Source organism: Taeniopygia guttata, chromosome 13 (genome assembly GCF_048771995.1).
Source record: "Taeniopygia guttata chromosome 13, bTaeGut7.mat, whole genome shotgun sequence".
Lineage (NCBI taxonomy): Eukaryota > Metazoa > Chordata > Aves > Passeriformes > Estrildidae > Taeniopygia > Taeniopygia guttata.
The window spans coordinates 14,591,143-14,609,133 of NC_133038.1; the positions used below are offsets into that span (position 1 = coordinate 14,591,143).

A 17,991-nucleotide genomic window follows, 5' to 3' on the forward strand; every position below is an offset into this window, starting at 1 on the left:
TGTGTGTATTACATATATTTTATCCTCATTATCCAGATTTTCGACTCAGCAGGAGCTGTCCTCTCTTTAACTTCATGCATCTGTCATTATTTAGGCAGAAAACTTTCTCAGAATGGACTAAAATTTTAATAGCTCTGATAATTCTCCAGTTTCTTCTGATTAGTGCTGGTAAACAGGTGAACCCTACACCTGCAATGTAGAAAAGGTGATCTTTACAAGAAATATAGTTCTTAATTCAGCATGCATCACCTAGTAGTTGTAAGTAAACCCAGGAGAGGTATATGGAATGGCTAAACCCTGTTAGGACACTACTCACATACTGATGATGCACATTTATAAAGAGGTTTTCCAGTGCTGAGTTGGTGATACAAATGTAAATGCATTGCTCATTGTCTGAAGCATTTAGTTTGTGACTGCACTAACTCTGTTACCCTGCTGTTTGTAACACTTCTGTAACAGATGATCATGTGAGTACCAGCAAGTGATGATACTGTAAATACAAATAAAATAACTTTATATATCACTTCAGACATAGGCAGCACATGAAACCTAAGAAACCAAGCATAAAAAGATAGGATCATGCATATTAATGATTTCAGAATGTTAAAAATTACAGTGAAGCATGGAGAACTACACAGTATGCATTATTTTAGTTTTGAAAACCTCTTTCTAAATCTGTGAGTTCTGAAATAGTTTGTCTGTTTAGGTTCTTTACATCAGTTTAACATTGACTGAACCACCAAAAACCATTCTGAAGTTAGTATTTGTTATGTTCAGTTTTACTTTGTTTCCTTTTTTCTTCAGAAGGTATATTTGAATTGAAATGATTTTGGGGATTAAAAGTTCTGACCTACGCAGAACAGTGTGCAAAGAAACACCTGATAGTCCACCTGGTAATGGAAAGGGAACAAGTATGGAAAGGGGTTTCATGGTGTCCAAAAATATGAACAGAGGAGCAAACTCTTGTACACCTACCATTTATTATATATATTCTGTTTCATGGGTGATGTGACAGTACTGAAATTACCTCATAAAATCCTGAGCAGTTTGAGACAATGTGGAGCAGGAACAGTAGAATGAAGCAGTAGCTGTTCTCTGTGGTGGTAAATTCTGAGTCTAGAAGGAAAAACAAGGGGAAGAAATATGTGTTAATAGTAATTTAGATAAAGAGATTTTCTGGAAAAAGACATGACCCAGTAATGTAAAGAATAGAAATAGTTGTTTTCATAAAACCATCAGAAACATGTCATGTTCAATATACTATAACGATATATACAATAAGGAATTAAGTAGAAAATCATAGGAAAAAAAATTATTATTTTAAGCATTTTCATTTGCATCTTGATGAAAAATAGCCTGTTTTTTAATTGCTTATATTATGTTAAACAGTACCCACAAGAAATGTCAGTGCTGTTGGAAAGCAACCCATAAAGTTTTACTCTAATGTCACGCATGGGTAAATGATTGGTAAATCAGTAAAAAATTGGCAAAAGTGAGAACAGAATCCAACTGCAACCACAATTCTTGTGGGGAAAAAAATCATAGATCTATGTTTATAATATTTAACAATAAAATTTACAGCCCTGTTATCTGCCAGTTATGCAAAAACAAACACTTATGCAGGAGGAGTGTGCCATGTGTTTATACATAAACAAATGGTCTAATCCTGCCCTAGGGCACTGCAGTGCTGGAGCACACACAGACAGCATGGGCTGAGAAAACCAGCCAGGCCAGGACAGAGGTGATTTGTCCCAAGCACCTAAAGGGAATGCAAGGTGAAGTTCCAAGCACAGCTCGAGTTCACATCTAGGAGCAGGCTGCTGGCTGGGCACAGAGCAGAGCCCAGGAGCCAGGAAAGCAAAGCTCTGAGCTTGCCTAAGCCAGAAAAGCAGAGTTCTGAGCTTGCCCAAGCCAGGAAAGCAGAGCTCTGAGCTTGCCTGAGCCAGGAAAGCAGAGCTCTGAGCTTGCCTAAGCCAGGAAAACAGAGCTCTGAGCTTGCCTAAGCCAGAAAAGCAAAGCTCTGAACTTGCCTAAGCCAGAAAAACAACGCTCTGAGCTTGCCCAAGCCACAGCAGCTCTGTCTCAGGAGAGCTCCATGACACCTGCAGCCAGTGCAGCCGTGCAGGACATTGGCTCCGTGCACCTTCTCCTGCTGTCACTGCTGTGTCAGGGACCTTTTCCTGTCACATTCCAGCACTGAGGGGAGCTCACTCGTCAGGCATGCTACTCTGATCCAGAGAATCTGTAAAATAGAAAGAGGCATAGGTCATACGAGGTTTTCTGTTACTAATACTTCTCTGGAAAGTTGTTTCATGTCATTCATTAAATGTGGAACATAATTTATACTCTGCATGCTCTCCTCAAACTGCATTTTTCAACATAATAGATAATTCTTCCAGTGTCCTTTTCTGGTCATATCTAGTGAGTCTGATAATGAAATATAAATTAAATATTTGCTTGCTGAGTCCAATGAATGTCACTGTTCTGTGAAAGCTTGACAGAGTCTCAGCAGTCTGAGTTTGCCTTCACTAGAGAGGAGGCTGTCTTTGAGATGAATTTTGGATTTTGGGGTTGGTCAGGAGACAGTTTTGCTATACAAGAAGCTGTAAGGGGACAGGGCAACAGTAGGAAACTAGGAAGTTGCATCCTTCCTGCAGAGCAAATCCACACATTTGCTTCCTGTGCTGATCAAAGAGGCTGATGGCCTTACCCTGCACACAGGAGGAGGCAGCCAGTAATCCTCATAAAGATTATATCAGAAGCTTTTTCTGCAGGGTGTAGAACACTTTGATTAAAAGCTCATCTTTATTGTGAAAATTAGCCCTTGGTAGAAGTTATCAGACAGGCCAAGGTAATCTAGGCCTTAATCAAAACAGTAGTCCGTTGCATTAAGGCATGTCAAAGATTATTTTCACTGCTATAAAAAGTGACTCATTTGGGTCACTATGTATCTAAGATATGTTGTGCAACAAGGTACACTAGTTTGCTATAAAAAAAAGACACAATTTTATTATGTGGCAGAACTTGATGCATTTTTTTGGTTGGGTTAGGAAGGGCTTTTTAGAGGTGGTAGTCTTTTCCCTGGTGTCATTGTCATCCTTGATGTGGTAACATAATGGACACACCATCTTTAGCTCTAAAAGCCTTTTTTCCAGCTAGTACCAGAAAGGACTCTTACCTAAAACCAAGATTAAAGAGGAGAAATGAGTCACTAATTGTACTTGCAAAAAATTTTGTGAAGCTCAGTGTCTAAGGCACTGGCTCTACTTTAAATGAGGTCACAATGGCAGCTCCATATTGTGGAATTTAGTGAAAAGACAAAGTGTTTTTCTTTATTGTGATTCTGCTTGGAGGACTGATTTTTCTGCTTTTGGTCAGCATGCATGGTTTTTTAGTGGATTGACGTCTTCAAGGCAAGTCAAAATTGGTGCAATGTATGTCCACTCTCCCAAAGTATTGAGGACTCCTCTCCAATTAATTTTAACCCAGTCAGTCCTTGAAACCCCATCTCCTCCACCACCAGTTACAGGAGGGCACAGAGGGACAGACCTAAAGCTCCAGTCTTTACTGTAGCTGTACAGTCTTTACAGACCTAAAGCTACAGCTAAATAAAATAAGAATTTTATTTAGAAAAATTGTAAGTAGACTAGAATTCTAAGACACAACACAGAAAGGGCAGATGTTGACAATTGTTAAACAGTTGGGGTTTTTCTAATACATTGTTCAATTTAGGTAGGGCAGAAACAGCTGTTTCTCTCTGCAGATGCTTGACTTTTGTGGAGGAATGCTGAAGGAAGACATTCATTTAAAATATAAATGTATCAGTATTTCAGGAAAGTACAGAATGATTTTAAAATGTTTAGACCCAAGCAACAGATGGTGAGGCTCCTGCAGATCAGGCATCACAAGAGAAATCACTGGCTGATGACTTCCTCCTGGTCCTTTTCCCTTATTTCCCTTAAGCCTAAGTGTCTTGCTGTTTTTATTTTAACTTTCACTTCTTTCAATCTTCCAGCCTTCAAACTTCAGTCTTTAACCCATGGTTTTAATTCTGTTACTGATATTATCAGTCAACAAGTAAAATATAATTGTCTCTCGAACAAAGGAGATTCCCCTCTTGCCATTCTGAAGATTTAAAACTAAATTGCTTCCCACTGAAGCTAAGCAGATACTTGGAAGACAATTCTGCATCAAAAAACTGGAACTGAAAGCTAGAATTAAGCTTACCACAGTCTCTTCTTTGTGTCTTTTCTGAATATCACTTTGGAAATACATCCTGAGAGTTATTACAGACAGATGCCACCCCTAATCTTCTTTTAGGCAGATTACTAAAATATAAGCTCTTCTTCTTTCTGCCATGCATTGGAACAATTTATGGGAGCTCAAACACTGACTTTGCCTCAGTAATGAGTCTGGATAATTTACAGAGAAGCAGAGTAAGGACAATAATGTACTAAAATACTACTTCAACGAAAGGCTCTTAGGTTGGCATCAAGTTTTCAGTTGTGCTCCATAGTTTTAAAACAAGACAAAATATAAAATTAAATAAACTAGGGAAAATAGGGGAGCTAGATAACTGCTGAAAAGCAAGTGGTAGTGTGGTAGACTGGGATAGCAAGCAAAGGATGCAGGATGAAGTGTATAATTTCAAGTGCTGCTTACTTAAGAACTGAAAAAGGCAGTTAAACCTATAAAACTGATCTAAGGATTTGTACTGAGTGTCATGTAATGAAAAGCAATACTTCCATTCATATTTCTTAATTATTAATATTTTTAATCTGTCATTTATACATACTGTATACCTAGTCATTGTCTGCTAGTGATTGTAAACAGCAAAACCTTAGCTGGCCTTAAATTAAAATTGCTTCCTAATTACTGTTTATTGCACAGGAACAAAATGCTACATTTTATGTTATTCTCAACAGGACCTCTAAAGCTCAGTTGGAGATAAGCAGTAAACACAGAACCATTCCTATAAATCACGTTTTTGCATATAATTACAATATGCCTGTAAAAGTCAAATTTCAGCTATTCCCCTGTTCCCAGCCAGCTCTGGTCTAGGAATGGATTCAGTTTCCACTGCAGTCTCCACACACTGTTTGTTCCAGCAGCTCAGCTTTCCTTCATTTCCATACCATGAACAATTCACACCATTTTACATATTAAGTCTGCCTAGCTTTTCCTGCAAATTGCAAATATTATGTGATGAAGAAAATCCAGTCCCTCCCTTCTAGCCTAGATCACACTTGCTGCCCACCATAGCGTCCTTGCTGGGAAAACTCACTTTTCCAGAAGGATCCCTGGATTCATTTTTATTCTATTTGTTCTCCACTCAGTAATTCTACTCCAGCAAGCTGGATTGCAGCTACTGATTTAGTGAATTTTGTATGCATGAAGCCAAAATGATGAGCTTGTGCTAAAGGACGCTGGTATAACAAAACTAGTGGATGTTTGCTTATGAAATTGACATTTTGTGTATTTATGAAATTGACGTCTGTCTATTCACAAAATGGACAAGTGTGTGAAAAATTTGATCTCCTTGAAGAAAGCTGTCTTTTTCAAAGCTTACCAGTCTGGTCCCTGTTTTTGTGATCAAAAACTTAGTAATTTTTTATTAGGTCAAATATGAGAAACTAAAAAGAGCAACCTCGGTTGTACTAAGATGAATCATTAATTTCCTAAAACCTGACACAGCTCGTTCTAGGTTATGACAGAAAATGGATGAAGCAGGGCATAGGCTGGAATGTACATACTTTTTTCCTTTCTTTTTTAAGAGAGAGAGAGAAATAAGAAATCTGTAAAAGTCAGCCAGCTAAACTGAATTCCAAGAAAAACCCTTCAACCATGCTAGCAAATACGTATCTTCCAAATGGCAAGAAACTTGAGGGTGAAAGTCACAGTTAACCTGAATTTGTCAGGAAAAAAAAAAAAAAAAAAAAAAAAGTGCCAAATCAGTGTAGCAGCCGTCCCTTGGCAGGGCAGCATCACGAAGCACAGGAACTCTCCGAACCAATAACTTATTGTATATATACATGTGTGGTTTTTTGTGCGTGTGTAAAATAACCGTAGCAAACGCCTCGAAGAGATTTGCAGGAAGGTTCTAGTACCTCTGTCACTGTTAGCTTTAAAGCAAAGTCAGACCAAGAGCCGGCTGTGACCCCGAGCTGTGGCCCTTTCCGTGTGTCCCCTCCCTGGTGTGTGTGTCCCCTCTCTGCTGTGTGTCCCCTCTCTGGTGTGTGTGTCCCCTCTCTGGTGTGTGTGTCCCCTCCCTGGTGTGTGTGTCCCCTCTCTGGTGTGTGTCCCCTCTCTGGTGTGTGTGTCCCCTCCCTGCTGTGTGTCCCCTGCCGCCGCCGGAGCTGTGAGACCCCCGAGGGGCCGGGGCCGGCCGGAGCCCCCAGAGCCGCCATGGGCCCGGCCCTGCCCTCAGCGCTGCCCTGAACCCCCTCAGCGCTGCCGCCTTCCCGCCCGCTCCGGCCCCGAGCCGCGGCGGTGCCCGGGCCCTCGGTGCCCTCAGTGTCCCCTCAGTGTCCCCGCTGTCCCCGTGGCCTGTCTGGGAGCAGGACGGAGCAGCCCCTGAGTGTCCGAGGTACAGGACCGGCCCTGCCCCTCAGCAGCTCCCGAGCGCTCCCCTTGCCCACGGTTCGCCCGCGGAACGCGGCGGCTCTGGCTGAGGGGGATGAGCGCGGGCTGCAGACGGGGCCGGGAAGGATGGATGTCTGTGCCGGTGATGGGCTGCACAGCGCTGGGCAGGTTACTCTGGGTATGCCCCAGCTGCTTTGCCTTGCCTGCTGCTCCTTCAGCGCCGGTGTTTCCCCGCAGGTGGGGTATTGTAAATGCAGGCGAACCCAATGGGAAGAAACGACGATGTCTGACTCAATTCAGAAGGCTGAATTATTTCTTTATTAATAACCATGCTAAAATACATTAATATACTATGTAAAAGGAGAATACTAAAACTACATACTACTTTCTCTGACACTATCTCTAACACAACTCCTGACCCTCTCTGAAGAGTCCAGCCCCAGGTGGGTTGGATTGGCCATCAGGCTCAAACAATCCTCACCAGAATCCAATCAAGCACTCACTCCAGGGAAACAATTATCCAAACACATTCCACATGGGAAAAACAAGGAGCAGAAATAGAAATTGTTTTCTCTTTCATTTCTCTCTGTGCACCTCTATGAAAAATCCTGAGAGGGAGAGAAATGTGCTTGCCACAGTGGGGAGCGCTGTCCCCGCTCCCCTCGCAAACACAAGCGGTGAATTCCAACCCCAGCCTAGCCCTCAGTTCTTCCCCTGCACAGAGCCCTTCAGGCTATAGATTTCTACTCTTTTAACATTATCCTGTTCCTACAAAATTAATGAAACTTTTGAATTATTCACTGTTCAGTTTTAGAGAACAAGAGTGAGCAAAACTGGGGCTTTACCCTGAGGGAGTTTATGTGGAGTTGAGTTGTGCTTTTCAGGTGCAGAATTTAATGCTCTTTTTAAACAAAAGCATAGCTAATCTTGGCTTTTTTGACTACATCTCTCTGCTTTTTAGAGCTCCAGTTTGAATTTAGATCACAAATCTTGTGATTGTACAAAACAGCTTCATAGGCTGCCGTGACAACTCTCAACCCTGAGAAACCAGAAATAATCGAAACAGAAATTCATTATCTGAACCTTTACTTTATAGGAATCTTAGTACTCTCAGTCTGCATGAGCCCGATAGCTTGAAAACATGGTGACCCAAACCAAACAAGTAAAAATCCAAATCAAAACAAACAAAACCCAAACCAACCAACCAGCCAAAAACTAAGCAAGAAAACCCTTCACAAACAAGCAAACAAACAACAAAAATTCTTCATATTTTACAGCCTTGTTATCCACAACTCTGTGGTAAGGGTAAGATAGCAGAGAGAGTTCTATGTTTTATAACATAGGAAAATAATTCTTGAGGCATATTTCCCTCTCTTGCATCTTGTTAATTGCTAGCAAGCAAAGAAGTCATTATTTCAGCTATATTGTTAGATCTTAATATACCTACTAAAAAGGCATAACAATGCACTAGACACTTTTCATTTTGACACAAGAAGGCAAATGGACATCTTTTGAAATGCCACACTCCCATAACGTAAAGCAATTTGTTACACTGGAAGGATCCTGTCTGTGTGTGAGAAAGGGCAGTGCTGCAGACCATTTTCTACTGAGGTGAAGAGCAGCAAGTTCCAAGGTGTTGTTCCATCTTACACTGCTCTGAGATGTGGGATCTCACATAAATTAAGTACTTCAGCCTCCTTTTTCATTGCCAGGGCCAGTCTCTTCTCAGAGATGGAAGGATGAGTCTCTGGATTAAAAAAAAAAAAAAAAAAAAAAAAAGAAAAAGAAAACAGCTTAAATTCCATTAAGCTTTTGTAAAACTTTGGATTGCAAATGAGGAGATGATGTTGCAACCCTGGAAGTCTGCTGTATTCCATTTCAGAAACTGTTAAATGAGCGCATTTCAAACATTTTTGAAATGAGATGATGCAGTTTCTGAGCTCCAGGCTTAGTTATTTCACAAACTCTTTCATTTCTGTGAAGTCTTAAAGCCAAACAAGCTTGGAGAAGCCTTGAGAATTGAAACTTCTGTGGCAATCCACAGAACTGAAGAATTCAGATATGGCTGTATTTATCAATTTGTTTGCCTCTACAGCCACTCTTTGTATTCAGATAGGCATAAAATTCATGTATTGTGCCCATAAGCAGTGACAGGTGCTTCAATACAATTCTGAGGGTGCAAATGTAGTATTTCATATAGTGATAAATGACTGTAAGTGTGATTTAATCTCAGTTTTGATGGGCTATTCAGGGAAATGGGGTTTTATGAGGTATTTAATAAGTTTTCCCCTCTAATAATAAGGCCTAGATTTTTGAATTGAGGAGGCAGGTTTCCTGAAATATTTATGTGTAGATGTTGTGCCCACATTTGTTTCTCAGTGTGAATGATGCAACATTTTCACTGCTGGTAGCCAAAAGGATTTCTTCACTTCCTGCTTGTCCTGGGGTGCTAAACAGAATTCCAAATCAGAGTCTTTGTGTATGACAACTCCCAGAGAAAAAAAAATCTGAGCTTCAGTTTTCATCTATCTGTCCAGAAAAATAGAAAATCATAGAAAATATGTACATTTCAAGTAGGTGAAGTGTGTGGGAGCTATTCTCAATGGTTTTTCTCCATTTTTTCAGCCACGGACACATCTTCCTTGCCCTAAGAGAATATAATTTCCAGAAATTCATTTCATCCATCTCTACCTTTAAAATTTCTTACCTTCCTCCATTCTTCTTTTCTCTCCCTTGTGATAAACACAAGTATAGCCACACTCTAAAAGCAACCCAGTAAGCAGAGAACAAACTCTTGAGACCAAAACTTGGAAATTGGGGTTTGTAAGTTATGAAAGAATAATAATACAGTTTCATGATTTGTGATGGAGTAATTATTGGGAAGGAGTGATAAAATGAATAAAAGGGCTGAGACATCACCTAGAAAACAAAAAGCTGTAATATTTTGGCTTGAAAAGGAACTTCTGTGTGTAAGTATTAAGATTTGCTGCAGAATTCTTTCAGAACAAGTATTTAGTATTAATTACCAGGGTGGTATCTTGGTTAATGGCATTCTTTGAATTCTTCAGTGGCTGTGAAATGCTGAGACCTTATGAAGGAAGAACATAGAGAAAAAGGAGCCACAGGAGATGAGCATGCTTTCCCAATTTCCCAAATTAAATGGTCCAGGCATACACATTGCTGGTTTTCAGCTCTGAGATGTGTTGTTCATTGAAGGAGCACAATGGGTGTTTATGGAGGTGCAGTGGGGCATTCAGGGGTGTAGTCAATCCGCTGGGGCTGTGGCTGTGCTGCATCCAGCAGCCCCCTGAGCTCTGCTCCTCGTGCCCACTCCTGCTGCTCTGGGTGTGCTTCTCATGGCATTGCCTTGGCTACAACTACTTTATGCTTTTGTGAGTTTAGCAAAAAAAAAAAAAAAAAAAAAAAAAAACAGAAGATATTTCTAAGCCTACATAAAAAGTGCTGTGCTTGGAGAGGCAGCTAATTTGGCTATTTAACAATTCTTGGCTAACTCCAGTCTTAGTTTGGAAAATAGAGAATGTGTGAAGCAGAGTCCTGCTAATACAGAGTGTAAATACCTTTTGTCTGCTGTTTCTACATAAAATACCTGTGTAATGTATAATGAGCTCCATGGAGTCAGACTGGGGGTCCATCCAGCTCAGGATGGTCAGAAGTGGCCAAGGGAAGAGCAGAAAATCAGCAGTCTCCTTAGAGATCCCAAAGGAGTCTGCATTCAATATGCAAAACAAAACCCCCTCCAACAGCCCTTCATAAAACTGAACCAGCTGCATGCTTAGCTGATTCCAGTTACTGGTAATGCAAATATTGATAGCATTTAAAACTACAGTCTTCTGGTATTAGCAGATTCATCTGATTAAATGAATAATAAATCATCTCACGTTACTCCTAACAGTAACACATTTAATATTTGCATATGGTGTGAATGAAAGTTGTCAAAGACATGCAAACTAGAGGTTGAGAAATTAGGTTTCCAAATAAATAGAGATCTTGAAAGAGAAAAGGTGATATAGACTTGGGTCTTTGCTGATCCCAAACTGCATTTACACATTTCCCTGTTTAGCTACCCCAACAAAAAAGCTTTGGGGAAAACCTTTTCAGACAGTTCATGGAGAACTTCAAATATCGTATTTCCTCAGTCCTCAGAACAAAGTTGTATCACTCATGAGATCTATTCCTCATGCTATACACGTTGTAAACTGAATAAATAACCCTATAATATGTAAGAGGTCACAAATGCCACTATGGTCTTAAAAGGGGTCATATCTAATCTTTTTTTATTTTCCTAGATAAATACTGTATTCTATGATTTATCATTTGGAGATGGTTCAAAATAATTTAGTCATAGTGAATTCCAGTGACTGATAACAGCCTAAATGCTCAAAAATGCTACTCTACACAAGTAGATTTTTATATCCTCCAGTTCTATTTGTACTTTGGAAGTCTCTGTAATGTGTTCATATTGGAATCTAGCCCTAGGAATAGAATCTTTAAATTAATTTTGATACTTGAAAAATGCCTTGAGCTGTTCTCAGGGAGGAAAACAGAACAATGGAAAGATCTGGAAATTCCTGACAATTGATAGTAAGGCTATAAAGAGAAGATAAAAAGAGGGAAATAAGTAAGGATGGACTCTCCAAAGACATTGAGTGTGTAGTTAGAGCAGTCCTGAGAAAGGAGCTGTGGTCTCGTGCTGCCAGGTGAATGCATCTCTGATTTTCCTTTTCTAAGTAGCAGGCTGCACTAGTTCTGTATCAACAAGACTGAACAGAGTTCTGCAAGAAGGCAGATTCTGTGGATTCTTGAGCTGTGTAACAGGATTCTGATATAATGCCAATCAGCAGCTCATCTAAAACCTGTGTTTAGAGGGAGCCATGCATGTTTGCAGTCTCAGCTCGGAGTGGGGTTGGCTGCTGATTCTATCACTCCTGGCACTTTCCAGCAGGTTTGGTGTGCTCTGAAGCAGGAGCACAGGAATAGGCACGAGCCAGTTCAGGTGATGGTCTTTTTTAATGTGTAATTCACAATGTTTTTGCTAAGGTGGCTGTGGGAAATGGAGAGATGCAGGGAGAGAAATGCATCTTTATTCAGAGCTCAGTAATAAAGGCAAAATTTGCAGATTTGCTAAGTTTTAAGGATGTAGCAGTAAAAATCTGTAGGAGATCAAGACACATGTGGAACATAGAAGGGTCCAGTGGCTTTGACATTGCAAAGAAGTCTAGAAATTTCAATTTTGCTCCCTGACATAGTTGATGATTTCTTTCAGTAAGCTACTTAGTACCTCTGTTTTCTCACATTAATGTGTTAGTGTTGGGCATTCTTTTTGGTGTTTTTTTCTATCACAAGTTTCCTGGTATTTTTAGTGGATTGTGCTACAATACATACAAAATCAATTAAAAGATGCAGAATAAGACCCAGCCTTTGGGCACCAAAGTGTAAAATCAGATTGTTTGAACTTCTGGGTGCACATTCTTAGGAATTAGGTTTCAGGATGAATGAAGCTATTCATCTTTCACAGCCTTTAAGACTCTACTTACCTATGGAACTTTCCAGTATCCTCTGAGACTAGCAGACTGCTGTTGATTAAGATGAAGTAATTTTTTTTGTGAATAGAGCATATGTTTTTTTAGTGCATGCTAAATATTGCTATGGTTAAGTTCAAATGAGGAACAGGCATGCTGCACCATATTGTTATTTGCTGTGAAGTGATTTAACAAATGTTTGAACAGCTGTGCTGAGTAGGCCCTGTTGATATAAGTAGTGGAATCATGAGAGCTGCTGCTTTGGTTGTTTACAGTGGAAAAGAATCAATCAAATAATTGTCTGCTGGGGTAAAGGACTCCAGATGAATGTAATAGAAAGTTAAGGTAATTCATGGTAAAGTCTGTCAAATCCAGCTTTGTATGTGGTATGTTTTAGCAAAGATGCACATTTCTGATCTTCCAGAAAAGGTGACAGAGTTTTGGCTACTTCAGGAATCAAGGAAAATTGCCTTGGAAAAGAGTCAGGACAGTTGTTGGTCTTTCTATTACTTAACAAAACTTTTCCAGTTCCAGACATGAACAGTCTCTGAACCACATTTCTAGGTGGACCAACAACGTGACTGCCACACAGGGCAGCAAACCAAAGCTTCTGGGCCAGCACCCCATGCCTCTGCACTACCCTTAGCTGGCCAGTTTTTCAATAATGAGGTAGTGAAAGAAATATCGTCTCTATACAGTCATGAGAGGTACTAAATGAACAGCTGGCATTCCTGGCATACCACAAACTCACCAAACAGGAAAAGAAAATCAGGGTAGAATATTTTAATGGGTTTTACTCCTAAAAATGGAAACCAGCTATCCAGATCACAAAGACCCCACTTGAACTTTCTGCCTGTGGTCTGACTTGTGATAAGAACTAATTTGTAGGGACAGATTTGACAGTGGGCAGCCACTGTGACTGTGGGCAGCCTCTCACATGGGAGCTTGGGTTTTCACCTTCCAGAAAAATGCACCAAATGAAGAACCTGAATTTTAGCATGGTGGTAAAACTTTTTGGAAGTCTGAATACTAATTTTGGTGCCAGAATTGATCCTTTCTGAGTATCTGATTGCCAGGGCTCAGGTTTGCTGGAAAAGGTTTGGTGGTGGCAAGCATAGTGAATTGTTCAGAGGCCACACTTGTGGTCTGGGAACCTGGAAGTCTGGAGGGTGTGTAGGGACAGTGGCAATGCAGTGACTCCAACCTTGTCCCTCTAGTATGTTCCACACTCCTGCTTTCCTTCTTTCAGTGCAGTGTACTGCACTGCCCAGGCCTCTGAGCACTTCCTTGGGCTTTTTATAAAGAAAAACATGTACAGGAACACAAAATGGACTTTCTTATACTAAGGGGAATGGCAAACTGAGATATGCTTACTGCCAACCTGACCTTACATGAGAGCAATCCTTTCCAGGAGCATTCAGAGTGACTGAGGTGCCTTTATTGGAAGGAATGCTGTGTGACAATAAAACATTCAGTAAAGTTTATATTGCTGCTGCCATAACTGAGACATTATATTTAAATAAAATAGCACTCCTTTTATGAGTGCACACTGTAATATGAGTTCTCAACCAAAAGGAAGAGTTAAACTGAAATGTATGTTTTCTGAAGGATAAAAGCTGTCAGATTGTGTGTTGATAGCTGCACGTAGCTTTGTACTGGAGAGTAACCTCAGTCACTGGCTATAGCTGCAGAGGTGTGCTGCAGCTCCATTACATGCAATGTTTCTTCACAGATAACTTTGCAGGGAAGCCCTGCAGAACTTAATCTTTGAATTAATTGTGTTTATCATGGCAGCTCTGAGAGACATAATCAAGACATCCCCAAGTCTACTGCCATCAAGGCAAGGCCTTGGTGCATCTCAGGGTGGGCTTGAATTCAGCCAGTGAGGAAGCTTGTGCTGCATATCACCTACCAGTATCCCACTTGGCTAGTTAAACATGTCTGTGAGCTCTTTCGTTACTCTTTTTTGTATTCTAAATAAATTCCAAACTGGAAGCATAGTGAGATTTGACTTCATGGCTTTGACCCTGGTATAACACACTTTCAATCTGTGTTAAAGATTTCTGTACTTGTAGTTTTGCTAGTACAGCCTTTTCTACTTCAATTTTTTTTTTTCTTTTCAATTAATACTTGGTCTTCCTAATGAGCCACAAAATTTTTTCACCTAGGCAATCAGGGTTGAAATCAGTAATATCAAGGTAAGTGGTGATGTGCATCTCTTGATGAACATTAATGGTACCAATTTCAATAACGCTTTCACTGTTAGATAAAAGCTGGCCTGAAGATAATGAATCTGCCTTCAGGAAAAGCTAAGCCATAATAGACTGGGGAAAGCATTTGTCCTAATTATGGTAATTATGTTAATTTAGGCTTTAAATAATAAGAGGGTGGCACTTTATATATTTAATATTTCAGTTAACTGTGAGCGTTAAGGAAAACGAGATATCTTAGAGATCCAGATTCACTCCAGCATTTCATATAAGCAATGCTAAGGAACTTCCTGAGAAAAGCAGCAGTGTGAAGAAATAAGATGTTTCTGGGCTGTTCCATGTCCCTCTCTCACAAACACAGTGTTCAGCCAGGCCTCAGATCTGCAGGTAGGGCACTGCAGCCTGTTTGGAGTAGCTGAGGACCTGACCCACAAATCCACTGGAGACTTTTACTTCCACTGCTTTGGTTGTCTTAGCTGCTTTCCAATCCAGTGGTGTGATCTGAGACTTATTGTACTGAATCTCCCTGGCAGGATTAGAGCAACCTCAAGGCTATTTCCTTCAAAACCAGTCTATGAAGAGAGCTTTCTTTGCAGTGAAATGTCATCTTTATGAATTCAGAATGTAGAAAGTTATAATCCCCTGTGACTTTCTATACCCACATGTGCCTCAGTATCCTGGAAATTACTGGCTTTCCTGCTCCATACATAGTAGTTATATTTGCTTAGCCACTGCTGCATGTTTTCCAAAATTTTGTTATCAAACCAAGCCAAAGAATCTTCACATCCACGTTGTTTTCCCATGCAGGACATGTCCTCTCCTGGTGCCATTGGTGCCCATGTTTCCAGTAAGGCTGGGTCAGCTCTTTAGAAGACAGGCAGCAACTTGCATTGGTTTTTCTTGTGTGCAAATGTATCTCATGTTGCCCTTCTCTGCAGACAAATCAGATTGGGTTGGGCTCTTTTCTTAATGGGTACAGGAGGAAATACACATTGCAGTTTGTGCAGGCTCTCAGCTGCCTTTGGGCTGGGTATTTCAACACTCTCAGAGAGCAGCTGCACAGCAAACAGCCGGGACCTGCCTCCAGATCCACCACCAAGAGTGCCTTTGGTGACCTGGACTCCCCTAGGTGAGCTGCAGTTCCTGTAATGTGCATGCCCTCACAAAAAAATTCTAGAAAGGGACTGAAGCTCCAGCAAATAAGGCTCAAATGCAGGATCAGCTGTGGGAAAGCAGGAAGGAAGGTTTGTGCAGGACTGAGCAGCTGCACAGCTTTGATGGCAGCAGAGAATGCCATTGCTTTCATTCTGTACCTGTCTTACAACCTTGACATCTCTGTGCACCAACTACTGCCTGATTCCCTGGCATGTTCTTCCCCAGGTGAGCCCTGCAGTTCCCCTCAGAGGGCTTCTCCATCCCAGTCGCTGCTCTCTGTCTATCTGTCTATCTTAGTCTCTAATCTGGGCTATAAAGCAGGCCCATTTTCCAGGCAGTGTTTACTGAAAACACAGGAGCGTGCCTGGCTCCCTCGGCCATCCCTCCTCCTGCCCTCCCACTCCTGGCAGGCTCTGGAGGTCAGGCTGCTGCAGGACTCTCCTGCTGCCTGTGGGAGAGCGTGCAGGGAAATCAGCAGCCCGTGAGCCCATTAACCCTGACAGGTTTGCTGTGCCTTCCTCTGGGGTTAAGGGAGTTCATTATGCTCACAGCCTGTCAAGGTGGCTGACAGTAAAGCAAACAGTGATTGAAATCTTCATTAGAGAGAAAACTGGAGTGCTAAAGTAAAGATTTGGGATAGGAGAACACAGTGAAACATCAAGGCTTTCAGTGAAATCAGTGATTTTAAAATTAATTTTCTAAAGAAGCAGAGAAGAGATAATGAAAAGGGTGGAAAACAATAAGGGATAATTATGAGGTTGGTGTCATTCACAAATGGCACTGGAGAGCTGGCAAGAAGGAACTGGAACTTGCTGTAGTGCTTAAATTAGGAAATACTTATCTTTAATAAAAAAATACATTTGAAATTGTAACTTCCTTGATTTTAGTGCTGTAGATTAATTCTGACTATGAATTCAGTAGTTATGCTCATATTTCTGTAGCTATACACTAACTTTTGGGAAGAAGAAACCACCTGGAGCTGCATCTTTGTCCCTGTTTCCTGACAGCTGGGATTGTGACAAGATAATTAGGGCCTTTGCTTGAATAAAGCATTTCTAGATTTCTTTGCAGCTTCTTCTGAACTAATCTTCCCATTCTTATCCACCTCGAAAAGATTACTTGCCTTATTCTAGGAATGAGAGGAGCTGAATTCTTTGTCTTGCCCCTACTGCATAATTTTAAAAATATTTTTATTTTTTACCTTGGACTTAAAGGCAGTAGAAGGAAGTGAGCTGGGTGATTTTTTCCCTCGATAATAGATCATTTTCTTGCCTGGTGTTGTCACTAAAACTCTACAGGCTGTTGAAACAGTGTTGTAATGGGGCAATACTGAGCCTGTAGGATGCACACTGAGCACTGATGTTTTAAAAGAGAGACTTTTAGGAGCCTTCCCCACTCTTGTTAAAGCCAGGACACATCCCTGCATGTCAATGGAAGCAAGATAAGATTTCAAGTCCCATCTTGTGTCCTACACATTTTCCGGTGTGTCCGGAAATTTCAGTTATCTCCACTCATGGCTAGAGATCAGAAGAGCAGTTTGAATTTTTAGTCAAATAAGCCAAATAAACCTCTATCTTCTCTAGTTATATATTTATCCAGTAATTAACCCAACTTTCAAGCTCACAAACTAGTTCTTTGTCTCTTTAAATATTTGTCCTAGGGGTTAGGAGCAATCATTTCCAGGGAAGATGAAGAGACACAAGAGGGATTGGTCTGTGAGCCAGAATGGCCAGGAGCTCCTCCATGGTCCCACATGAATGCCAAGGCTCTTTTGCACTACAGTCCAATCTGATGTCTGCAATTTTAACATCCTTGGACACTAGCAGGATATTTTTGCACATGGTTGTGTGTTTGTATTTCCTATCCATTTTTATTTCTGGTAAACAACAAGGAGAGAACATCTTTTCCTCTTCCTTTCCCTTTCCCTTTCCCTTTCCCTTTCCCTTTCCCTTTCCCTTTCCCTTTCCTTTTCACAGTTTAGGACAAGGAAGAATTCTTGTTCAAAAAATACTCTTAAAAGGAAAATTCTGATTATCTGTTTTGTTGTAGATTAACATCTACAAAAGACTCAGAGAAATCCCAGCTACAGTGAAAGTTGGTATGAAGTTCCAGAATGTGGACCCTTTTTGTAGAGAGTAACTAGAATAATTAAATATTGATGAAAAATTATATCAGAAGAACTGAGAAGCCTGTTTTTTTATGTAATTATGTATTAAAAAAAGAGATATTTCAAAGTAATATTGAGAAAAAGTACCATTTTAAAAGGTAATTACCTACAAAACAAGATCAGTGATCTGGAGAGAAACCAGTTTTACTTAACTAGAAAGTAGTTGCCAAGAGGTTTATTCCATGAATTAAATTTTATGGATTCTATATTAAAAAACCTCTGCAATGTAGCTGAACAATTTGTTCTTGCCTTCACAGGAGCTATGATAATAAATGCCAAGGGGTTGGATGTGTAGGTTTTTCATCCTCACTAGGGGTCTTCATTAATTAGAATCTTT

General features: G+C 40.5%; 1 long non-coding RNA gene across 1 annotated transcript in view; it reads left to right on the top strand.

The window, feature by feature from the left end:
- LOC115497099 (uncharacterized) overlaps positions 1-17,991 on the top strand; it is a 64,392-nt gene that overhangs the window by 5,121 nt on the left and 41,280 nt on the right. The gene's annotated exons all lie outside the window — the stretch shown is intronic.